This window comes from Dama dama, chromosome 8 (genome assembly GCF_033118175.1).
Source record: "Dama dama isolate Ldn47 chromosome 8, ASM3311817v1, whole genome shotgun sequence".
Taxonomy (NCBI): Eukaryota; Metazoa; Chordata; class Mammalia; order Artiodactyla; family Cervidae; genus Dama; species Dama dama.
The window spans coordinates 14028073-14054338 of record NC_083688.1 but is presented as its reverse complement, the minus strand read 5'-3'; the positions used below and the strand labels follow the sequence as shown (position 1 = coordinate 14054338).

The 26266-nt window shown below is 44.4% G+C and overlaps 1 pseudogene; it reads right to left on the bottom strand.

Annotated features, from left to right (window-relative positions):
• The window catches only part of LOC133060483 (refilin-B-like), a 38171-nt pseudogene extending 13357 nt beyond the window's left edge, over positions 1–24814 (bottom strand).
• Positions 24815–26266: the final 1452 nt, after the last annotated feature.

The following is a 26266-nucleotide window of genomic DNA, read 5'->3' as shown; positions in this document are numbered from 1 at the left end:
TGGAGAAGGGAATGGCTACCCACTCCAGTATTCTTGCTTGGAGAATTCCATGGACAGAGGAGACTGATGGGTTATAGTCCATGGGGTCGCAAAGAGTCAGACACAACCAAGTAACTAACACTTTCATTTTCACTATATGCTGTCTATACCATAGTAAATAAACCCTCTTCAAATGATTCTAGTTTGAGGGTGCCATCTGCTTTCAGTTGGGACCCTGACTAATGCATTTGCCAAGTAAGGATTTTTTCATTGTCCTAAGGCAGAGAGAGAGAGAGAGAATGTGAATTCTTGTCTCATTATTGCTTCATGTACCTGAAGCTTGAGGTACAGACTTTAGATGTGTCTGCTCAAGTGTTCAGGCAAGAGCTCAGAGTTTGCAGGTTTCAGTCTCTTTCCATCCTTCAGCTCTGTTTCCTTTGGATTTGCATGGCACTCAGGCATTCTCTTTACCTGGCAACGCCCAGCAAATCCAGGCTTATGGCCTCCCAATGTCAAGTCCAAAGCCAGGTTCATATCTTTCCCGATGGATTCAACAAAGGTCCAGTATACTTGTTGGCTCTGCATGGGTCACAAGATCACTCTTTTGAATATATATATATATAAATTTATTTGGTGGTGCCAGGTCTTGGTTTTGGCACACGGGATCTTCTGTCTTTGATGTGGCATTGGGATTTTTTTTTTTTTTTTTTTTAGTTGTGTTATTCGAACTCTTAGTTGTGGCATGTGGGATCTAGTTCCCTGACCAGGAATTGAACCCAGGTCCCCTGCATTGGGAGTGTGGAATCTTAGCCACTGGACCACCAGGGAAGTGCCACAAGTTCACTCCTGAACCAATTGCTGTGACCAGGAAGATGGGATAAGCAAATGGCCAGATCTGAGTCACACATTCTCACTGAGAGCTTGAAATAGAGGTGTCAACTCCACCCAAATCACAAGGCCTAAGGGTGGGGGAGGGTGGTTCTCCAAAGAGTGAAGGTACTCTAACATAAAGAGGAGGTCTGGATGTTGAGCAAGACAAAACCGCAAGAATCTATTCTACTTGGCTGTTTGAATTTGGGTAAGTAACCTAACCTCTGGAACTTTTATGTCCTCTCCTCCAAGAGTACTAAGAATATCTAGTGATTCTTGAGCAGTTACTATGTATCAGGCCCTACACTAAGGGTTTTAGATGAATCTTTGTTTAGTAAGGACCATTATTTCCTCCTCTTTACAGTAAGATAAAACAGCTTTCCCAGGATTCCAAAAGCCTAGATGTGGCAGAGATGGGACTTGAGCCCAGATTTGTCTGACCCAAGAGCATGTACTATTATACCCTGGTAGCTCAGTTGGTAAAGAATCTGCCTGCAATGCAGGAGACCTGGGTTTGATCCCTGAGTTGGGAAGATCCCCTGGAGGAGGGCAAGGCAACCTTCTCCAGTATTCTTGCCTGGAGATGCCCCACGGACAGAGGAGCCTGGCGGGCTGTAGTCCATAGGGTCGCAAAGAGTCTGACATGACTGAGTGACTAAGCACAGCATAGCCTCTTATTTTATTTTTATTTTTGGCTGCACTGGATCTTCATTGTGACATGTGAGATCTTCACTGCAGCGCATGTGGGCTCAGTAGTTGCGGCGTGAGGGTTTAGTTGCCCCATGGCGTGTGGGATCTTAGCTCCCTGACCAGTGATCGAACCCGCATCCCTTGCATTGGAAGGCAAATTCTTAAGCACTGGATTGCCTGGGAAGTCCCTGCCTCTTAGTTTAGAGCCCAGCTTGTAAAGTTGTGAGGACTAAGCTTGCAAGGTTGTTGTGAGGATTAAAAGAGATGCAATAAAAATGATACAGCCAACGTTTATTATGCTCTTACTATGTGCCAGGCCCTGGCCCAATGCTCTAATAATGTGAGTTCATATTTAATCCTTGCAACAACTTTCTCAGCCATGAGAAGACTTAGCATAACCCCTGCCCGGTATGAATTCAGTGATACCTTCTCTTCCCTTATGCTCCTGACTTTCCTCTTCGTTTTGGTTCAAGCACCTCTGCTGTGTGCCAGGGTCTTCAATGTCATTCAGAGTCTCTGAGCTATTTACCCTGCTGCCTAGAAGCTGAGAAAAACCAGGTTCGGGGCTCACAGGAGATTGGAGAAGTCTTCATGGGGAGACAGGGCTTGATCAGAGGAAAGGGAAAATAGGCCTGAGGGAAGTGATGTGATTAGTGTTATAGCATCTGTGTTTTTTCCCTGAGCATCTTTGGTCACTTTTAAACATCTCAGGAGAACTGGGGTTTACCCTTTGGGGAAGTGAGAGAGATTGAGAGTTGATGAGTCCAAAGCTTCACAGCAAGCTGATGTGAGGACCACATATAAATTCTGGTTTTCCCTCTAGTTCTCCGGGTTGTTTCATCCTGGTGTTAGTTGTCAATTATCTTTGCTTTTTAAAAAATTTTTAAACATTTGTTTCAGTTCAGTTTAGTCACTCAGTCGTGTTCGACTCTTTGTGACCCCATGAACCTCAGCACGCCAGGCCTCCCTGTCCATCACCAAATCCTGGAGTTCACCCAAACTCATGTCCATTGAGTCAGTGATGCCATCCAACCATCTCATCCTCTGTTATCCCCTTCTCCTCCTGCCCTAAACCTTTCCCAGCATCAGGGTCTTTTCAAATGAGTCATCTCTTCTCATCAGGTGACCAAAGTATTGGAATTTCCGCTTCAACATCAGTCCTTCCAATGAACACCCAGGACTGATCTCCTTAGGACGGACTGGTTGGATCTCCTTGCAGTCCAAGGGACTCTCAAGAGTCTTCTCCAACACCACAGTTCAAAAGCATCAATTCTTCGGCGCTCAGTTTTCTTTATAGTCCAACTCTCACATCCCTACATGACCACTGGAAAAACCATAGCCTTGGCTAGATGGACCTTTGTTGACAAAGTAATGTCTCTGCTTTTTAATATGCTGTCTAGGTTGGTCATAACTTTCCTTCCAAGGAGTAAGCGTCTTTTCATTTCATAGCTGCAATCACCATCTGCAGTGATTTTGGAGCCCAGAGAAAGAAAATCAGCCACTGTTTCCACTGTTTTCCCATCTATTTGCCATGAAGTGATGGGACCAGAGTTTGTTTATTTATTTATTTGGCTGTACCAGGTCTTAGGTGCAGCCTGAGGGATCTTTGATCTTGGTTGTGACATGCAGGATCTTTTTAGTTGTGGCATGTTGGGATCTAGTTCTCTGACCAAGAATCAAACCCAGGCCCCCTGCATTGCGAGCACGGAGTCTTAGACACTGGACAATCAGGGAAGTCCCTAGTTGTCCATCATCTTTGACTCTTCCTTTCTTCTCTTTTTTCTGTTAGGTGCCAGGATCCAATGTTTCTCCCAAATTATTATTGTTACCTTAAAGACTGTTGAAAACTTTGACCAAGTTTTCTCCATTGGAATTGAGGGCAGGGACTGTATCTTTCATTGTTTGTGTTTCCAGCAACTAAATGCATGTTTAATTGAACTTAATAATAGCGATAATTTATTCAAAGCCTCCTGTGAACCAGTTATTTCACAGATCATCACATTTGATTCTCACAACAACCTTGTGTGAGAGCCACTGTTTTTATCTTTATTTTACAGAAGAGGAGCATGTAGCTCTAAGATAGATGACTTGTCTAAGGTCACGAGGCTAGCAAGTGGCTAAATGATAAGCCAATGAGTAGCTTGGACGTCTCTTTTGAACTCCAGACTTGTGTTTCCAACTGTCTATTTAACATATCCTCTTGAATGTCCAATGGGCATCTGAAATTTAACATGCCCAGGATTGAGTTCCTGGTCCATTCCCCTAACCCCTGATCAATTAATTGCAATGGCATCTTTTAGTTGTTCAGGACATCAACCTTGAATTATCCTTAATTTCTCTCTCTCATACACCCTAACTCCAGGCTATCAACACACTTGGTCAGCTCTACCTTCAAAATACCTGCAGAGTTGACCCTTTTCTCACTCTCTCCACTGCTCCTTTTCTGGTCCAAGCCATCATCATCATTACTGTAACAGCCTCCTAGCTGATTTTCTTGCTTTTGCCTTTGCCCTCTGTAATCTATTCTCAACAGATTCAAATGTCACCTCTCTGCTCGAAAAACTTCAGTGGTTAAAGTCATGAGTAAAAGCCAAAGTCCGTACTCTGAGCCACAAGGTGTTATCTGAGCTGGCTTCCTGAGACTTCTCAGACCTCATGTTCCAGTCTCCTCCTCCCCATTACTTCAGAGTCTTTGCATATCTGTTTGCTCTGCCTGGAAAATCTCTTCCCCCGAATATACACATGACTAGCTTCTGGATCTCTTTCAGGTCTTTGTTCCAATGCCATCTGCTTGTGAGGCTTTTCCTGGACATTCTCCCTAAAATTTCACACCCTCTCCTGATATTTCCTATTCATCTTTCCAATGTTATTTTTTTCTTCTTAGGACTTATCACCATCTAAGATAATATATTAATATGCTCTGGTTTATTATCAGTCTTCTCACTAAAATGTATGCTCCTTTATAGCAGGAGTTAGGTTACTATTCTTCAAAACTGACTCTCTAGCTCCTTTAGCAGTGCCTGGCACATATGAGGGGCTTGCTAATTATTTGTTGAATAAATGTGTGAATGAAGGAAAAATGAGGTCTGTTGACTCATCCCATTGTTCCACACTACCTCTCCAAACTCAGTGTCTTTGTGATATACAAATCATTTTTCTTTTTCTTTTTTTTTTTGGCTGTGCTGCACAGAATGTGGGATCTTAGTTCCCTGGCCAGGGATTGAACCCACACCTCCTACGTTGAAAGCGTGGAGTCTCAATCACTGAACTGCCAGGAAAGTCCTCACAAGTAGTTATTTGATGATATTCACACCAGGGCCCCAGTGCCGCGGGGGTTCTTGGGGATTAATAAATAGCACCCACCTTGCCTAAAAACATTCTGAACCATTTGATAAATAAGATAAAGAAATAAGAAATACAGAGACTAAGGTAGTTTTATTATTGATAAAACTGCTGTTGGATATAGTGGCTTATGTCTGTAGATAGGTTTGCTTCCTAATCTAACCCCAGAATTAGTCCAAATTAATCACCCATTCAGTGGCAGTGCCTGATGCTGTAGAGACATAGATATAGAGAAGCATGCAGAATGCCTCCTGGAAATCCAGGAGGAAAGGAGTGTGCAGAACTACACGTAACAGTTCTTTATCCCGAACTCAGATGTATTGAGTCATTTCTCTGCTTTAGGGGAAGAATGAGTTGGCGGCAGAGAGAAAACAGGATTATTGTATCAGTGAATGCCTTGCCCACAGAAGGAAAACATCAGCAGGAAATTATGAGTGTTTCCCATTTAATAATCATGAAGTCCTTTTTTTAAAAACAATAGCTTTATTGCCATATATTAGGTGGGTGCAAAACTAATTGTGGTTTTGCACTGTTGAACTTTACCATTTGATATTGGAATATGTTCTTAAATATGGTTATGTTATATATCATTTTAATGCTCATTTCTCACTTTATATTTTTTAAAAATATTTATTTATTTATATATTATTAGCTGAGTCAAGTCATTGTTAAGGAGCACACGCTTAGTTGCACCATGGCATATGGGATCTGACCAGGGATTGTGTCCCTGACCAGGGATCAAACCTGCGCCCTCTGCACTGAAAGCATGGAATCTTAACCGCTGGACCACCAGGGAAGTCCGTCACTTCATGTTTTTTTTGCTAATGAGTTATGTGGGCTTCCCTGGGGGCTCAGACGGTAAAAGCGTCTGCCTGCAGTGTGGGAGACCCAGGTTCAATCCCTGAGTCAGGAAGATCCCCTGGAGAAGGAAATGGCAACCCACTCCAGTACTCTTGCCTGGAAAATTCCATGGATGGAGGAACCTGGTGGACTACAGTCCATGGGGTCGCAAAGAGTCGGACATGACAGAGTGATTTCCCTTATTATGTGTATTTTATATTTATTTTACACTATGGAAATGATGTTAGACAAAAAGTAAATTTGAGTGATTTTCTTATTTGAGTTCAAAAAGGGTCATAAAGTAGCAGAGACAACTCACAACATCAGCAACACTTTTGGCCCAGGAACTGCTAATGAACGTATAGTGCAGTGGTGGTTCAAGAAGTTTTGCAAAGGAGACAAGAGCCTTGGAGAGGAGGAGTGTAGTGGCAAGCCATCGGAATTGGACAAGGACCAATTGAGAGCAATCATAGACGCTGACCCTCTTACAACTATAGGAGAAGCTGCTGAGGAACTCAACACTGACCATTCTCTGGTCATTTGGCATTTGAAGCAAATTGGAAAAGTGAAAAAACTCGATAAATGGGTGCCTCATGAGCTGACTGCAAATCAAATAAATCATCGTTTTGAAGTGTCATCTTCTCTTATCCTTTGCAACAACAGCGAATCACTTTTTGATTGGATTGTGATGTTCAACAAAAAGTGAATTTTACAAGATAACCAGCAGTGACCAGCTAGTGGCTGGACAGAGAAGAAGCTCCAAAGCACTTTCCAAAGCCAAACTTGCACCAAAAAAAGGTCATGGTCACTGGTGGTCTGCTGCTGGTCTGATCCACTACAGTCTTCTGAATCCCTGTGGAACCATTACATCTAAGAAGTATGCTCAACATATTGATGGGATGTGCTGAAAACTGCAGTACCTGCAGCCAGCACTGGTCAATAGAATGGGCCCAATTCTTCTCCATGACTCTGCCTGACCGCACGTTGCAAAACCAATGCTTCAAAGGTTGAAAGAATTGAGCTACAAAATTTTGCCCCATCTGCCATATTCACCTGACCTCTCACCAACAGACTACCACTTCTTCAAGCAACTTTTTGCAGGGAAAATGCTTCCACAACCAGCAGGAGGCAGAAAATGCTTTCCAAGAGTTTGTTGAATCCTGAAGCACAGATTTTTACGCTACAGGAATAAACAAACTTATTTCTTGTTGGCAAAAGTGTGCTGATTGCAATGGTTCTTATTTTGATTAATAAAGATGTTTGAGCCTAGTTATAATGATTTAAAATTCACAGTCTGAAACCACAATTATGTTTGCACCTTTCTCATAATTCACATACAACAAAGTTCACTTTTAAGTATAAAGCTCAGTGATTTTTAGTATATTCACACAATTGTGCTATCATCACCACACTCTAATTCCAGAAGATTTTCATTGCTCCATTATCCTTTGAAGCAAAAGATTTTCAATATTTACAAAGCCCTGTTTATCTGTTTTTTTCTTTTGCTGCTTGTCCTTTTGGTGTCATATCTAGGAAACTATTGCCTAATACAATGTTACAAAGATTTGCTGCTATATCTTCTTCTAAGAGTTTTGTGGTTTTAGCTTTAACATTTAGGTCTATAATATATTTTGAATTAAATTGTTTGTATGGTATGAGTAGGGATCCAGCTTTGTCCTTTTGCCTGTGGATATCCAATTGTTTCCTTTGCACTCTTGTCTAAAATTAATTGAACATAAATGTAGAGATTTATTTTGAGACTCTCATTTCTATTTCATTCCCTGACGCTGGGAAAGACTGAACAGGAGAAGGGGATGACAGAGGGTAAGATGGTCGGATGGCATCACCAACTCGATGGACATGAGTTTGAACAAGCTCCAGGAGTTGGTGATGGGCAGGGAAGCCTGGAGTGCTGCAGTCCATGGGGTCACAAAGAGTCGGACATGACTGAGTGACTGAACTAAACTGAATCTTATTTTTTTAAAATATTTATTTATTTGGCTGCACTGGGTCTTAGTTGCAGTGCTCGAGATCTTTTATCTTTGTTGCAGTGTCTTTAACTGTGGTATGTGGGATCTAGTTCCCTGGATCAAACCTGGGTCCCTGCATTGAGAGTGCAGAGTCTTAGCCACTGGACTACCAGGGAAGTCTCATCTTATTTTGTATTCTTATGCCACTATCACACATTGATTATTTTAGCTATGTTAAGAAGCTTGAAATTTTCCCCCTAAGATTGTTTTGACTATTCTGTGTCATTTGCATTTCCATATAAATTTTAGCATCAGCTTGTCAATTTTTGCAAAAAAGCCAGCTGAGATTTTGATAGGCATTGCACTGAAACTGTAGATTAGTTTGGGGACCATTATCATCTTACTCCCCAGAATCCCATCTGTTCATTCCAATCCATGAACAGACTTCTTCCCATTTAAGTCCTAGGTATCTTTTGGGTCTTCCTTTAATCTCTTCTTTTTCCAACAATCTTTTGTAGTTTTCAGTGTATGAATCTTGTATTCCTTTTGTTAAATTTATTCCTAAGTATATTATTCTTCTTGATGCCATTGTAAATAAATTTACTTTTTCAATTTCATTTTCAGATAGTTCATTGCTAGTTATTATGGGCTGAATATTTGTGTCCCCACAAAGTTCATTCATTGAAGTTCTAATCCCAAATGTGACAATGGCCTTTGGGAGATGCTATGATCATGAGGGTGAACCCAATGAATGGGATTAGAGGACTTATTATAAAAGGGGCCCCAGAGAAGACAGCTGTCTGCAACCCAGAAGAGGATCCTCAGCAGAACATGACCATGCTGACACCCTGGTCTCAGACTTCCAGCTTCCAGAACTGTTAAAAATAAATTTCTGTTGTTTTTAAGGCACCCAATCTATGGTATTCTATGATAGCAGCCTGAATGGACTAAGACATAGTGTATAGAAATTCAACTGATTTTTGTGTATATCATAGCCAAACTCACTTACTAGTTCTAATAGTTGTGTGTGTGTGTGTGTGGATTCCTTATATGCAGAGTATATCATGAGAAATACCAGGCTGGATGAAGGACAAGCTGGAATCAAGGTTGCCGAGGGAAATATCAATAACCTCAGATACACAGATGACACCATCTTTATGGCAGAAAGCAAAGAAGAACTAAAGAGCCTCTTGATGAAAGTGAAAGAGAAGAGTGAAAATGTTGGTTTAAAACTCAACATTCAAAAAAAACCCCAAAACTCAACATTCAGAAAACTAAGATCATGGCATCCGGTCCCAACACTTCATGGCAAATAGATGGGGAAACAATGGAAACAGTGAGAGATTTATTTTCTTGGGCTCCAAAATCACAGCAGATGGTGACTGCAGCCACGAAAACTAAAAGATGCTTGTTCCTTGGGAAAAAAGCTATGACCAACCTAGACAGTAATGAAAAAGCAGGGGCATTTCTTTGTCAACAAAGGTCCGTCTAGTCAAGGCTATGGTTTTTCCAGTAATGTATGGATGTGAGAGTTGGACTATAAAGAAAGCTGAGCACTGAAGAACTGATGCTTTTGAACTATGGTGTAGGAGAAGACTCTTGAGAGTCCCTTGGACTGCAAGGAGATCCAACCAGTCCATCCTAAAGGAGATCAGCCCTGGGTGTTCATTGGAAGGACTGATGCTGAAGCTGAAACTTCAATACTTCGGCCACCTGATGCAAAGAGCTGACTCATTTGAAAAGACCCTGATGCTGGGAAAGATTGAAGACGGGAGGAGAAGGGGTTGACAGAAGATGAGATGGTTGGATGGCATCACTGACTCAATGGACATGTGTTTGAGTAAACTCCAGGAGTTGGTGATGGACAGGGAGGCCTGGCATGCTGCAGTCCATGGGGTCGCAAAGAGTCCGACATGACTGAGCAGCTGAACTGAACTGAACTGAGATTAGTTCTCTTTCTTTTTGCCATCTCCAGAGATAGTCATTATTATTATTAATTTCTAGTGTTCCTTCCAATGTATTCTATACATATCTAAATAGGAATGTGTACTGTTATACAGATCCTTATTTAAGACACAACACATTTATAGTTATTGACAGTTACATATCATGCTTATTTGTTTTTTTTTTTTTAACTTAACAGTGAATCTTGGAGATCATTTCACAGTGGCACATATAGATCTACCTCATTCTTTTTAACAGCTGCATATTATTCCATTTTGTCCAAATGCGAGCGCTATTTAGATTGTTTGCAGTTTTGTGCTGTTGCCAACAATTCTGCAACAAACATCCTTGTATGAATTTATTTGTATATATCAAGCTGCTTTGACAAAAACTTGAAAAGTAATTAGAACTATATAAGAACAAGAGCTTTATTTATTTATTTTGGCCACACCACATGGCATGTGAGATCTTAGTTCCCCAGCCAGGGATGGAACCTTCACCCCCTGCCGTGGAAGTTCAGAGTCTTAACCCCTGCACCCCCAGGGAAGTCCCAAGAGCTTTTATAATTGGGATGATTGCATTTATCTTCTTTCAACCCTGCCTTCTACTTTCTCGAACCTGAACTCCAGACCATCACTGCTCTTTAGTGGGCAGGAAAGTTCTTCATCATTTGCTCATCACTCAAACAGGCCATGACCTGGGCTAAGGGAGGCTGAGTGTAATGACTGCAAACCCATCAGGACAGTGCTGTCCACGCCAAGCCAGGGGTTCCCAGGAGATGTTCTGTTCCAACTGCTAGAGCAAGTGGTGATGTGCAGCACAATGATGACTACAAGGGTAGCCCAAAGTCGCGATTCTGGGATGACCTTGGCCAATCGCGATGTGACCGGTGTGCTGTTTAGCTAGATCAGAACGTCCCTGTTCTGACCAGGAGAGGGCAGTAGTGAGCTGCCTAGCGTTTCTGCCAGGCTCATGGAAGGTTCCCCTCCCCGAACAAGGAGCTTGTCTGGAGCAGCTCCACAGAACCGGGCAGCCAGGTACGTCGCCCTGTGCATGAAGAAGGAAGGCATATTAGAGGTAATCTGGTAGAATATGTGTTGAGGACAATAGAGGAGAAAATAAAATCAAGGTAACTCCCTTCCCTTATGAAAATAGCTTCATTTTTTCTCATAAATATCAACATAATGTACACACATTGTGTACGTATCAAACAATACATGACAATACAAAGAAGAAAAAAAACACCTGAAATCCCATGGCCTGGGATAATCATTGTTCACATTGTCAGCAATATTTTTGTAACCTGCTTTTTTTTTAAGCTCAGAAAATGATGTGAACATCCATCTTTGTCAATACCTCAAATGTTAGACGCCTCAGGACTTGAACTTACATAAATGCTTCTTCAGTTTTCCCACCCAAGTTACCCCAAAGGCAGAGAAGATGAATGCATTGCTGGGCGAGTGGTGTGTGAGACAGTGAGTGTGATGCTGGGATGAACAGGAGAAACTTCTTTGAAATATTGTGCTTTTACCTTAAACGTTCGCATTTTGCATTTTACATTAGAATATATGGCAAACTACTCCATGTTTATTTTAATTTTAAAAAGATTGTGTCTTTTGTTCTTCTAGTCTTTATAATATTCTGTTGTATATGTGTACTACCATCTATTAAACAAAACACAGTGTTGAACATGTCAGTCATTTCCAATTTTTTTTCCAATATAAACACTACTGCAATGAGTATTCTTATGCAAATGTATTTTTTGTCTGAATTATATCATTGGAATAGAGTTCCAGAATAGGCATTTATATACCCTTTTAAAAAAAATAATTAATTCCACTCTGTCAGGCCTTAGTTGCAGCACACAGGATCTTCCGTTGCAGCACTTGGACTCTCTAGTTGTGGCGTGCTCGGTACTTATGACCTGTGGGCTGAGGTGCTCCTCAGCACGTGTGATCCTAGTTCCCTGACCAGGGATTAAACTCAAGTCCCCTGCATTGCAAGGCAGATCCTTAACCACTGGACCACCAAGGAAGTCCTCAGAGCTGGCATTTAAAAAAATAAAGATACTCTTTGCCTCCTCAATGCTTTTGAAAATTGGGTACACATGATGAAAAGGGTGCTGATGGGAAGAAGGTTTGTTCCCTTAAACTTCCTTGTGTAGTCCTTGTTGTCGTTGTTGAGTCGCTAAGTCATGTCTGACCCTTTGTGACCCCATGGACTGCAGCATGCCCCTGTCTTTCACTATCTCATGTGCACTGAGTCGGGGATGCTATCTAACCATCTCACCCTCTGCTGCCCCCCTCTCCTTTTGCCTTCAATCTTTCCCAGCATCAGGGTCTTTTCCAGTGAGTTGGCTCTTCACATCAGGTGGCCAAAGTGCTGGAGCTTCAGCATCAGTCCTTCCAACAAATACTCAGCATTGATTTCCTTTCGGGATTGACTGGTTTGATCTCCTCGCAGTCCAAGAGTCTTCTCAAAAAAAAAAAAAAAAAAAAGTCTTCTCCAGCTGGCACCTTTTAGTGGCCTGGTTCTAGGCTTGGACCCAACCCCTCTAGCATTTGGCACAAAATGATTACATGGCTTCTTGGTGCCCAGCACTGTGCTAAGTAAGATCTTCTTTCCACCTTATCTCCTTCAGTCTAAACTACCTGGTAGGGTAGGCATTATTATTCCTGTTTCATAGAGGAGGAAGCCAGTTCAGTGAATCCCTGTGTTCTGGCCAAGGTTACACAGCTGATAATTGAATGTGTAGGTGTCTTGATTAGGAAGCCTAGTGAAGGGACTTTATCAGTCTAGTAAACAGGACACCTTGACTGCAGACTTGTTCCTAAGATGGTTGCCTAAAAAACATTTTAGGTATAAGGAAAAACAATGCCCCCCCCCTCACAAACCACTAAAGCTATTTTAAGTTTTAGAAAAAGCAGGGAGGGTAATGGTGGAAGAGAGAATTATATGAACACAGAGAAATCTCTTGGAACCTAAAAGGAGAAGTAATTAGTCTCATGAGAGAAGAGGAAGCAACTCTTCTGTCTCTCTCTTCTGTTCTCTCTCTATTTCTCAGAGAGGTCACGGCCTCTCTTCCCATGTGAGTCAACCTCATTCTTCTTGAGTAGATCAGTTTCTCTGCTCCCCCATGAATGTGACTTTCTCCCAGCTCCCAACATTATATCCCCTCAGTTTAAGCATGTAGTTCAGACAGAACTAGGATCTCTTCACTCCTAAACCCAAATCCCCAGGAGAGAGAATCTGATCTGATTATGCTGCAATACACATCTACTTCTGGTCCAACCAGTTGTATAGTTGGAGGGCAGGGTTCAGTACTAACATGGCTGTTAGTCTAGTTTGTGGGTAGGCGCCAGTTCTTACAGAAAGGTCATTGTGGCTGGGCAGATTCCTATAAAGATATACATTTATGTCTACTATGACTCCCTATCTATAGAATCCAAATGTTAATCTGCTCTCCTTTGGATGTGTGACCAGAACTCAACTCAAGGTGACTTAAACAAAAAAAAAGAGAATTTATTGTCTCTAAGAGAACAGTCAAGGGCTTGGATTTATTTAGGCACACATAGATACACTTGCTCAAAAGATACCATTAGGAACCGATCTCTTTCTGTTTCTCGGGCCTTTTTCTGTGTTTGCTTCCTTTCTAGGCAAGCTTTCTCTTTTTGGTGGTAATGCGGCCACTAGCAGCTCTAGGCTTGTACTCTCATGACTTAGCTATTTTTTCTTCCCAATCCTTTCAGCTCTGATTGGCTTTGATTGACTTACAAGCCCATCTTGAACCAATCACTGTGGCCAAGGGCAGTTGCCTCTGGTTGGCTAGTCCTGGGCCACATGACCGTTCCTAGAGTTCAGATGGAGAAGCCACTTTGAGTGGGGAAAGGACAGTTTCCCAAAGGAAAAATGGGGAGCTCTTAACAGAGATTCCAGAACCTACTATTTTAAAACAGCAGATTGGATTTGCACCAATTACCTCCTAAGTAAGTATGTTAAAGAATCCTGGTAGAGGGGGAAGAGATGCCTTTCATTCTTTTATTCAATATATGTTTATTGACGGTTCCATATGTGCTCAACGTATGTGTAAAAAACTAGACTCAGGGGATCCACTAGTTAATGAGATGGACAAGGTCCTTGCTGTCATGGAGCTTAAATTCCAGCAGTGTACCAACAAATAAATGTATCTTGAGCACCCATTATGTACAAAATAGTTTCAACTACTTTCTTTCCCCTCCCTTCTATATAAAGAGGGAGAAAACAGGGCCTTTCCCTCTAAGAGGAGTTTACAACATACCAAGGCAGATGAAATAGTGATAAATAATAAGAACAAATGGTAAGTGCCAAGAGAGTTACACAAACAAGAAAGGGCTCTGAGACAGGGCTGTGCTGAGGAGGAATATTACTACAATGGCAATAAAAATAATAACACTAATGGGCAACACTCACTCAGTGTGTGCTGGATGCCAGGCACTGTGCCAAGGGCTTTCTGAGCACTATCTCCTTTAACCCCCATAACAACATATGAAGAAAGTACCCCATCTTACAAAGGAAGGAATTGGGGCTCAGAAAGGTGAAGTCAATTTCCCATGAGCACGCAGCCAGAGGTCACAGAGTCAGCACTTGAACCCATGTCTCTCTGACTTCAGAGCCCATCACTTTACCTATAGCATAGTTCTGGGCCTAGAAAGAAGGACAGGTGGCTTCGGGCCAGGAAATGTGGGTCTGTAGTGTTCCTGGGGTGGGGTTGGAGGCAGAGGGCAAGGAGCCCGCAGGATCAGGCTTTGTTTTTCCGGCTACACTGAGGGCTTCTCTGAGTCTCCATACATGGCAGAAAGTGGCCGTCCCCAGCTTTGGGGCCGGTGTCTGACTCCCTGGTGCTGATTACAAACTGGCAGCCCTGTAGGTCAAATATGATGCACAAGATATTCTTAGTCGGTGGCATTAAACAATGAATTAGTGCCCAATATTTGAAAATTGGGAAATTTCACATGAAAGTATGGAAAATCACAATATCTGACAAGTCTGGACCTATATTCCCATGGCAACCATCTGCTAGAGCGGAGTAACAGCTGCTGTCATAGATAAGGCCCACAGTCTCCATGTGCCACCATCGCCCATTCCCTGTTTTCTCTCCTTGTGCTGTTCCACTCATTGTCATTACTGATGTGACCCTGGGGTGGTGTTTCGACTACGGTCACTATGCCCCAGTTTCAGAGTCCCAGAAGACAGAACACAGCTCAGCTTGGGTCAAATGTACACCTCTGATTCAAGCACTGTGAGGATTGCAGGGCAGGCTTTGGTGAGATCGTGAGTCTAAGGGCACCTCTCCATGAGGTCTGTGGGCAACAGTGGTCCTCAAGAAAAGAACTGCAACTGGACAGACACTCCCAGACAAATCTAGTACAAAGGGGGAAGAAATTAAGACTAATTAAGACTGAGAGCCTACTTGTGAGACATGTAATAATCTAGGCTGCAGGTCATGATGAAGACCTGAAGTGGAGCAGAAACAATGGGAATGGAGGAGGAAGGAGGCGATGGATGAGATGCTAAGGGTATGGTGATTTGTGGGCAGGGCAGGAAGATGGCAAAGACAACGTTTGAGCCTCTGGCTTGGGTAACAGGGTAAAAGGTGGTGTCATTTGTCAAGATGGGGAACCCAGGAGGAGAAGCAGGTTAGGGGGGAAGTAAAGAGTTGGATTTAGGGTGTGTTGAGCCTGCTGTGCCTGGGGTCATGCAAATAGAGCTGCTTGGTGGCAGTTGGTGGAAGATCTGGGCTGGAGATATGATCTTGGAAAAGTGGTAGTCACTCAGTCGTGTCCAACTCTTTGGGACCCCGCAGACTGTAGCCTGCCAGGCTCCTCTGACCATGGACTTTTCCAGGCAAGAATACTGGAGTGGGTTGCCATTTCCTTCTCTAGAGTATCTTCCCAACCCAGGGATTGAACCCTGGTCTTCCGCATTGCAGGCAGATTCTTTACCGGCTGAGCCACCAGGGAAGTGACCAGCAAAGAGGTGAAAGTTAAAGACCTGGGAACAGATTAAACCTGGGAAGGAGCTTGAAGATAGGAAGGGAAGACAGCTAAGAGCAGAGTCATAAGGAGCAAAGATGAACGAGGAGAGCAGCCAGTACCCAGAGTGCTGGTCTCAGGGGGAGGAGGAGAACCAGGGGGCTGTGGTCTGACAGAAGCCTCAGGAGGGAGAGTTTAAAGAAGTGGGTCGTCAAAGTGCCAAGTGGTCAGAATGTTTGCAGAGGGCAAGAAGGAATGGCCTGGAGACAGTGTTCGGGATTTGGCAACTAAGAAGCCATTGATGACTGTGACGGCAGTGGAGTGGTTGGGCCGAAGGCAGGGTGCAGGGGCTGAGAAATGATCGGGCAGGGAGGATGGGTGGTGGGTGTCAACTCTCCCTGGGACTGGGGCGTGGGAACAAGGAGAGAGCTCGTCCCAGGGCAAAGAGTGTGTGTCAAACAAGATTCCACGGGAAGGCCTGGCGGCGGGCTAGAGACCCAGGTGTAGCTCAGGTCTTCTTCTGGGTGCAGAAGGGTCTGGGAAGGACTCAGATGCCCTGTGCTGTCTTGTTTGTGGAGTCTGAATGAAAGCCCCTCCTAGGGGCCAGCGGAGGGAAGTTGCCCTGAGAGGAGGCCCTGGTTTTGAGGTTGGGTTTTGCTGGGTTTCCCCCACTCTGCATCTAGTTTCCTTGATCCACCGATTATCTCAGGCCGGTTTTGCTGAATGACTCAGGAGTTTAAGCAAGCTTTGCTTACTCGGTTTCACAGCTCTGGGGGAGGGGCGATCGGATGCTTTCCTGATAACTGGGAAACAGTCATTAGATACTGAAAGGAGGACAATTAGGCCTCAGCTTAAGGGGTACAGAGAGAGGGAGGGAGAGAGAGATGGGGGTAGGGGGGGAGAAAAAGGAAAAAAAAAAAGGGAAGGCTCTCTAAGCAGGAAAGAATTTCAGCGCCTGGACCTGGAAGCAAACAGTTGATTTTGGGCTCCATAGTCTCTCTGCCTCCTGCTGTGTCTTAATGAAAATAACAATATGCAACAGGTAGCGAGTGCTTTCGCCCTCACCAGACACTGTTCTAAGGGCCTAGGGGCTTTCTCTCTGAAGTCTATTACTCTGATGATTCTGTTTGACACGAGGAAGTTGAGAGTTAGGAAGGTGAGGTCACTTGCCTGGGGCACCCAGCCAGTAACTGGAAGTTCTGCGACGTGACTGCCAAAAACCTGTGTTCTCTACCCCGTGCGACTCTGCACTTCTGAGGCTGTGACTAGGTGACCCACAAGGCGGTGGGATTGGCCAGGGGCCTCCGCAATGAAGCTCTCAGCAAATGCCTGGAAAACAAGCTTCTCTCCGGCTCGGGTTTCTACTGGGAAGGAAGGGACAGGATCCTCTCAGCTTGTTCTGAGGCTCCTTGTCACCTGAGACACCCTTCCAGAGCTCCCTCCCCCGAGCGTCTAAGCTCAGGGATAAAGGGCCTATTCACCGGGCCTCCCATAGCTGGTCTGGAAGTGGCCGGGCAGCAGCCGGTGGTTAGTCCCCCTCCTCCAGCCTTGCCCCTCCCTCTGGACTCGACACCTGGTATCTCTTTCTCGTGTCCCTGAGCCCAGGGCGCCTGAGGCCCACACGCGGTATCGCTTTCTGTCTGAACTGTCCCCCAAGCAGGCACACTTTTGTGTGCTGCCTGCCCCCCGCCAGTGCTCTGTTCCAAGGGTTCCTGTGGAATCCAGGCTCCGGTAAACACCCAAAGAGGAGGAAGCGGGCCAAGCCATGAGCCTGCGATTGCATCAGGACTGACGCACTCCCTGCCTTTTCCCCCACCTCGGTCTCCAGGGGAGCCCCTGGGGCCCGGCCCAGGCCCTTTCCACCTTCATTTAGCCCAGGAGAGAGGCTCAGGCCAAGGTGAAGAAGGGGTTGCTGGGGAGGGAACGCAGATTAAACTGCTCTCTCCTTAGCTTGGAGAGAAACAGCCCACACATGTGAAAGATAGAGGCGATGCAAAGGTGGAGTGGTCAGAGGGGAGGGTCCCAAGAGGCTGGGAAAGTAATGTTTACGGAGTTTCTACTGAGTGCCACATAATAATGACAACAGTAATATCTGACTTAGGGAAACATCAGGCACTAGATCAGGGGATCCTGTAATAAGAAGTAACTAGCACATTTGGTCTGGGGGTGCTATATGGTTCACCTGTCTCATCCCATCTAATTCTCACATCACTGTGTGTTGTATGATTATAATGATTCTCTTTTTTTTCTTTTAAATCGGAGGATAATTGCTTTACAATGTTGTGTTGGTTTCTGCTATACAACAACGTGAATCAGCTAGAAGTATACATATGTCGCCTCCCTCAGACCCACCCCCATCCCATCCCTCTAGGTCATCACAAAGCACCAAGCTAAGCTCCCTGCATTATACAGCAACTTCCCACTAATTAGCTGTTTTACACATGGTAGTGTACATATGTGTCTGTGCTACTCTCTCAATTCGCCCCACGTTCTCCTTCCCCCACTGTGTTCACAGGTCCGTTCTCTATGTTCTCTATGCCCGTGTCTCTATTCCTGCCCTGCAAATAAGTTCATCGGCACCATTTTTCTAGATTTTATATATATGTGTTAATATACAATATTTTTCTCTTTTTGACTTATTTCACTCTATTTCAGAGTCTAGATTCATAGGATGATTCTTTTACACGTGAGGAAAGTGAGACTCAGAGGGTTTAAAGTCCAGAATTATGGCACAGTTGGGCATTGGAGCAACAGGCTTTGGATCAGGTTCTGTGTGTTCTTTGATTCATCATTCTATAGTAATTGATGTAATTTTTCTCAACAGGAGTAGGGCAGTTATTACTAGCTTTCGTTTATAGATGGTGAAACTGAGCCTCAGATAAGTGAGTTGACATGTCTGAGATCCACAGTGCAAATCTCAACTCTTGTCACCCTTAATTTCAGCCGAATTCATGCTGCATTCTTTGGGCCCAAGAAGAAGGAACTCTTGCTAGAGTGTTTCTGAGAGTCCTTGTCAATGCAGTGTGAGCTTCTTTCTCCCCTCCCTACAAGGTCACCTCTCTGGGCAGTGATAGAATCGACACCTGCCTTGGTGAAGTCACTTGTCACGCTAGCTTGTGGTCATCTGCTGACCCAACTTTCCCTCTAGACTGCCAACTTTCTGAGGGCCAATTCTGGCTATTCACTCATCTCTCTGAACCGCTAGTGCCTGGCCCAGAGGAGGGTTTGTTGGAATGAATAAATGGATTCAATTGAGGAGCTGAGATTTGAACCTAGGTCTTCTGGGCTCCGGCAGAGCCATTCCCACGCTCTCACCCCGCTGCAGGCCCCCCTCAGCAGTGAGGCCTAGTTACACAAGCCGAAAAGCAAACAGCCAAGGCAGGAGGTGAGCTGATTTAGAATCCTTTCCCTCTCCTCCCCTTTCCTTTTCCAGAAGTCAAGGAGAAACATGAAAAACTCCAATGTGCCCTGAACCAGTCTCAACCCCCCAAGTCAAGGAATGCAAAGGTGAGGAGTTGCCATGGTAACAGCAGAGCCAGGTGTGCTGGTGAATACTCAGTTCCTGCAGGGAAGTCATGCCTGGTGCTTGTCTGAGGATTTTATGATTTCTGGTTATAGGGGAGCCGCATTTCATTTGTTTCTCTTAATGGGACCTTACAGGAGACTTTTGCTTTTCATTGCTTCCATTTGCTTCTAAGTGGAAAGGGAGAGAGAAAAAAAAAAAAAAAAAAAACCCTCCCCACCTGCTCAGAGAAATGCCAAAAAGCACCAGCATTCCCATTAGAGGTTCTGCCACTGCTGGTCATGAAACCCCATCATCACTTAAATCGCTCTATTTTAAAGGTTTGTGAAAACTGCACCAAATTGATTTTTCCCATATCACTTCTATCTGTTATTTCTGTGGTTTCTCTTCTTCAGTGCTGCATTTCCTGGGAGCAAGAGAGCAAGTCTACATGGAAACTTGAGGTACTCTGATGTGGTTTGGGAACCAAAAAATAATTGCTTAAGAGGTTACCAAATTGTTTTTTTTTCCCCCTTTTACTTACTGACATACTTATTTATTTTATTTTTTTTTAACCTTGGGTCTATTGAAAGGGCTCTGACTCACAGAGTGCAAACTTAACTTAGCTTCAGGTCATGATCACTATTGAGCAGAGATCTTATAAACACAAGGATGGAAAGAGCCTTAGAAGTCACCTGGCTCAGAGGTCCCCGAAGTTTAAAAAGTGGGGAAGGGGATCCAGATATGGTTGCTAGCTTTTAGTTTGGCCAAACAAAAACATTAAAGAAAAACAACTATCATTTACTACAACCACTACTTCATGAAAGGAAGGATATTTTAATACCAAAAAAGGTAGGAAGAGTATACTGTCAGAATGAAAGCTTGTTCCTTAAACTGAATAAATTTAGCATCTGAAATTTACCTTTTTTGTTTTTGAAATTTACCTTTTTATCCTTAATTTTCTGCTGTCTCCATCCACAAGCACTAGTCTTAGCATAGACATTTGAGAAACCACCGGTTTGGTTTACTGTTTGCACCAGTAGTTCTTGGAGATGGTGTCTTGGGCTCTGCTTCCTTACTTTTAGTGGCTAGAATGTTCATTACCTTCCCTTTTTGGATAACTGAACCTGTTTCTTCTTTTTCCTCTCCTCTCTCTTGCCTGCCCTTCTTCAGGTTGGTTACTGTCCCTCTTATATTCTCCCTTATCTCCCCTGCAGTTACAAATTTTGTAGCATTTATCCTACACTGTTGTACTCGCTGGGTGATACATCCATGGACAACTAGACTGTCAGTTTCTTGGGGGCAGGGTTTACATCAGTTTGCTATTGGATCCTCTGGTTCATCACTGGTAGAAGCTCATTACTAATTGTTGACTGAAGAAATGAACTTCTATCCACCAGACTAATGATATCATGAAATAATTGTAATAATAATCATGAAAATAACACATTAATTGGGACTTCCCTGATGGTCCAGGGGTTAAGACTCTGCTCCCAATGCAGGGGGGCCAGTTTGATCCTGGTCAAGGAACTAGGTCCCACATGCAAGAGTTTGCATGATGCAACTAAAGACCCAGTGCAGCCAAATAAATAAATGGTGGGTATGTGTTTGCATGCTCATCTGTGTCTGACTCTGTGACCACATGGATTGTAGCCCACCAGGCTCCTCTGTCCATGGAATTTTCCAGGCAAGAACACTGGAGTGGGTTGCCATTTCCTATTCCAGGAAATAAATATTTTAAATAAATATTTTTTAAAAGTGTACTATAGCCTAAGCACTTTGTGTGATTTAAATCAGGGTCAGGCTTTTATGTTAGGGCATATGGAATAAGATGAAAATGATAATCTATGCACCATGGTGCTTTAAAAGGAACAGTTTCTCTGGGAATTTATCCTACAGAATTCCACTAAAAGGAATCCAAGATGTATGTGCAGAAATATCCATTCCAGTACTGCTTGTGTTAGCAAAAAAATGGAAACAATCCAAGTAGCTATCATTAAGGAACCTGTTAAATTATAGTTTAGCCATACTACATAGGCAGCCTTTAAAAGAATAATGTAGATCTAAATGCAACTGACATGGGAAACTGTCCAAGGCGTATTGCTAAGAGAAACAATCCCATTTCTATTAAACATGCACACATGTGTTCATATAGGAATACACCAAAAAATATGAATGTACAGAGAAAGATAGGGAGGACCAATATAATACAAATTGTTAATGGTTTTCTTTCTTTAGGTATGATTATGGGGGACTTTTACTTTATTAAGCATTCATCTCTATAATTTAAAATTTTTTCATAAGAAGCATGTATTATTTTTTAACAGCCCTATTATTATCATTGACCACACCACTAAGCTTTTAGGATCTTAGTTCCCTGATCAGAGGTTGAACCGGGCCCTGGCCATGAAAGCACCATGGCCTCCTAAACACTGGACTGCCAGGCAGTTCCCCTGGCAGCCTTAAAGTAGAATTTACATATTATAAAAGGTGCATATAATTTTTAAGGCTGGGGCTGGGAGTTAGAACAAAGCTAGAAGGAATGGCTTCTGACACCGAGGCTAATCTAATCTTTTGTTCTTTTGTTCGTCCTGTTCTCTTCACCACAATGGGTCCTCCACCCTCCTCAGGCCCTCTGGTGGCTCAGTGGTAAAGAATCTGTCGACAATGCAGGAGACTTGGGTTCAATCCCAAGCCCTGGGTTGGGAAGATTCCCTGGCAACCCACTCCAGTATTCTTGCCTGGGAAATTTCATGGATAGAGGAGCCCAATGGGTTCTAGACCATGGGGTAACAAAGAGTCGAACATAACCTACGGACTAAACAACAACCCTCCTCAGGCCCTCAATATCTTTAAGTGGCCTGGGAAACTCGTTTTCTTTATCTGGGCCTATGAGAGGCTATACTAGATGACTTCTGAAGTTTTTTCCAACATTAACTCTGGTTAGTTTGTAGTTCTTCTGTTCTTTCTCTCTCTCCTACCAAAACTGATTTTTAGGGAGGGGCTGATAATCCCATTCTCATTATTTAATCCATGCAAATGGCTGGTAAGACCCAGTTTTCCCCTCTTGTGATATTTGCATTGTAATAAAAGATAAGCTACAATTTTGGCTTTCAGCCAAGAAGAAACCTTCAGTTGTGTAGTTTATATGTACACAAGCTGAGGACACAGTAGGTGATATGTTGATGGAGGCAGGGCAGAAAGCCACTGTGAGGGCAAAAAGTCAAGATTCCGGCCATGGCACCTGATAGAACTAAGACAATTGTGCACCACTGGGGAAGGAATCCTCTCAGTTTCACAGTGCGACTTTGGTGGTGGTGGCGGTTTAGTCACTAAGTGGTATCCGACTCTTGCGACCCCACGGACTGTAGCCCGCCAGGCTCCTCTGCCCATGGGATACTCCAGGCAAGAATACTGGAGTGGGTTGCCATTTCCTTCTCCAAATGTGACCTTGATTGGCCCATTTAACCTGGTACTTTGAAGTCTCAGTGTGTAGAAACATTATCATGGTCAGACAGCATATATTAAACATTTATAGACAGGCTTCCCTCATAGCTCAGTTGGTAAAGAATCCACCTGCAGTGCAGGAGACCCTGGTTCAATCCCTGGGTCGGGAAGATTCCCTGGAGAAACGATAGGCTACTCACTTCAGTATTCTTGGGCTTCCCTTGTGGCTCAGCTGGTAAAGAATCCGCCTCCAATGTGGGAGACCTGGATTCAATCCCCGGGTTGGGAAGATCCCCTGGAGAAGGGAAAGGCTACCCACTCCAGTATTCTGGCCTGGAGAATTCCATGGACTGTATAGCCCATGACCTTCACTTTCACAGACAATCTAAGTCACTTCAAAAGAAGTTGCCGTAATGAAGAGTTTACACCGTTAAACCAACATCCCTCATGGAGGTAGATCATAACCACATTTGATCTCATTTGAGAAGCAGATGGTGTAGAGGTTGAGGGTATGGGGCTCAGGACAGATACTCTTCCTATTCAAATCCTGCCTCTATCACATATTCGCTGGGTGACTTTGGTCAAGTGGCCTCTCTGTTGTTCACCTCAGATAATAATTTCCACCTTCTAGGACTGTTGTGAAATTAAACTCCTTAATACCTATAAGCCTTCCCAGGTGGCTCAGTGGTAAAGAATCCGCCTGCCAATGCAGCTGCCGCAGGAGACCCTGGTTGGACCCCTGGGTAGGGAAGATCCCCTAGAGTAGGCAAACCCACTCCAGTATTCTTGCCTGGGAAATCCCGTGGAGGTGCCTCGTGGGCTCGCTAAGAGTCGGACACGACTTAGCGATTGACGACGCAGTACCTATAAAGTGAAGTCGCTCAGTCGTGTCCGACTCTGTACAACCCCGTGGACTGTAGCCTACCAGGCTCCTCCCTCCATGGGATTCTCCAGGCAAGAATAGTGGAGTGGGTTGCCATTTCCTTCTCCAGGGGATCTTCCCGACTCAGGGATCGAGCTCAGGTCTTCCGCGTTGCAGGCAGACGCTTTACCATCTGAGCCACCAGCGAAGCCCATACCTATAAAGGGCTTACAACAATGGTGCCTCGCACATAGTAAGTCTCAGTAAGTGTTAGCTGTGAGCATCATTACCTCCCAATCACTGCGTTCGCTGTGTAGGGAAATTTGCTAGACTACTTCCAACAGCACTTGTTTCACTTCTTGATAAATTCTTTGGTATTTTCCAACTGCCCAGCGGGGAAACTAAGTCTCGAGGTTATCAAGGAACGCTGTGAACTGAACCGAGCAGTAAGGGCAGCGCCAAACTTAAAGTACTGGCTCGGAGTCCTCCCCTGACTCTCAGCACCGCCTTCCCGGGGCCTCAGTTGCCCCATCTTTACTAAGATAAAATAAGGAGGTTGAGCTATGTTTCTCAACTTTTCCCTCTCCCTCGCTGCCAGTTCCTGAAGTCATTTTCTTTCTGGATTTCTGACTGAAATCCAGTAACACCTGACGGCGGTGGAGAGGGGGATCCTGACATCTGATGGGCAGCGGAGAAGGATCCAGAAGGAGGCTGGGGCCTTGCAGAGCACCCAGGCCCAGCCTTGATTCAGCAGCAGCTTTCCCGCTCCTACCCGCACCGGGGGAGGGAATTTCTGACCCGCGGACCCATCCCGGGAGCCAGCCTGGACGTCTCCCGAAATTCACAGCTCCTCTCCCTCCACACCCGGCTCCCTCTAGCAGCACACGCCAAGGCTCTTCGGTTAGGAGCTGCCGAAGACCGACTGCAGTCCGAGGGCGGACCGCCAGGGTCTGCGCTACTCGCGGAGGCTTCCCGCAGAAGCTGATTGACAAGGGAAGGGGCGGGGTAGTAGGTGCCCGCAGCCCGCCGTAACCCGCGCCCTGCCTCCTCGGCCTCCGCCCCTGTAAAGAGGGCTGTAAAATTCCGGAAGAGAGATTAGAGGCAGGGGATGGGTGGGGCGGTGAATCAGTACATTCTTTCCTCCTCCTGCCTCCCCCTCCCCCGTTATCACTTTGGGGAGGGTTGAGTCCTCTCTTGGCCTTCTCCTGACCGGTGCACTGGCAGGGTCCAGACGCGCTAGGCAGTGCTGGGCAGGGACCTCCCAAGCTCAGCTGAATTTTCTGGAGCCCAGACCGCTCACTTTGCAGCTCATGACCCCGTTTGGTTTCGGGTTGGGGAATTGGTCGTTGCTTCCCATTGGGTCCTTTCCACAGGGTAGTTCACTGGCCTGTCTGTGCATTTGTCAGTAGCCCGCATGTATTTTTAGGCAAGCCCCGGCTCTGTGTTTTCTCCCTAAAACTTCGCAGTGTAGGCATACTTTATCTCCTGATAGCTAGGCAGAGAGGTTAGGTAATATGCCCAAAGTCACACAGTGGCAGAGTCAGGAATAATCCCAGCTCTGTTGGTTCTCTAGATTTCCTACCAAACCATGCAGCTTCCTTAACTTGAAGATTTTGAAAGGCAACATCTATTAGGGGATAGGGGATTAACATGTATGGACTACCTCCTACCATGCTGGGTACTTTAAATATGTCTTTAAAGACTGAAAGGCGTTCAATCTGTCGGACTCTTTGCAACCGAACTATACAGTCCATGGAATTCTCCAGGCCAGAATACTGGAGTGGGTAGCTGTTCCTTATCCAGGGGATCTCCCCAACCCAGGGATCAAACCCAGGTCTCCCAAATTGGAGGCGTATTCTTTACCAGCTGAACTACCCAGGGAAGCCTTTAAGGATTTATTTTTTCACAGCAACCCCCTGAGATAGATAAGATCATCACTGCCCTGTTACACAACAGGCAACTTTAAGGTGTTTTTTTTTTTTTTTGATATGGATCATTTTGAAAGTCTTTATTGGATTTGTTACAATATTGATTCTGTTTTATGTTTTGGGGTTTTGGCCAGGAGGCATGTGAGATCTTAGCTCCCGGACAAGGAACCAAACCTGCACCCCCTGCATTGGAAGGTGGGGTCTTAACCACTGGACCACGAGGAAAGCAACTTTAGAAGTTGGGAATTTGTGGGGCTGAGCTGGGATTCCTGTAGAGTAATAGTGTAAAACCACAGTTAATGTCTGTGTAGTGCTTGGCAGTTTACAGAGCATTTTCAAGATCTTCATTTCAGAGCTATCCCATTTCACAGATGAGGACAGAGGTTCATTCCTGAAGTTAAGCCATCTGTTCAAGATCACAAAACTGCAGAGCCTGCAGTTTTGAAATAAACTCTATGGAGTCAGTAGTAGCGAAGCTCATGCCCTTTACTCATCTCACAATTCCATATACCACTCTAACGATTGTAATAGTATCTATCGTTTATTGAACACTTTCTATGTGTCCAGTATGGTGCTACCTGAATTATATACACTAGACCTGTAATGCTCAAAACTATGTCATGAGGTAAGTACTGTTTCCTTTTCCATTTTACAAATGGAGAAATCGAGACTAGATGAAGTAACTTCCCAAAGTTACAAAGCAATAAAATGGCAATGCAAGGATGCCTGCTGAAACAGTCTAGGGTCTCACGGTGGGAACCAGGCACCTGCGTTGTGCCCCCACTTCTATGTAAAACCACTTCCCTAAGGGTCTCGGTTTCTTCGCCACACTACCGTTATTTCTTTCTCCAACCCCTGTGTGTGGCAGGCCCACACAGCTC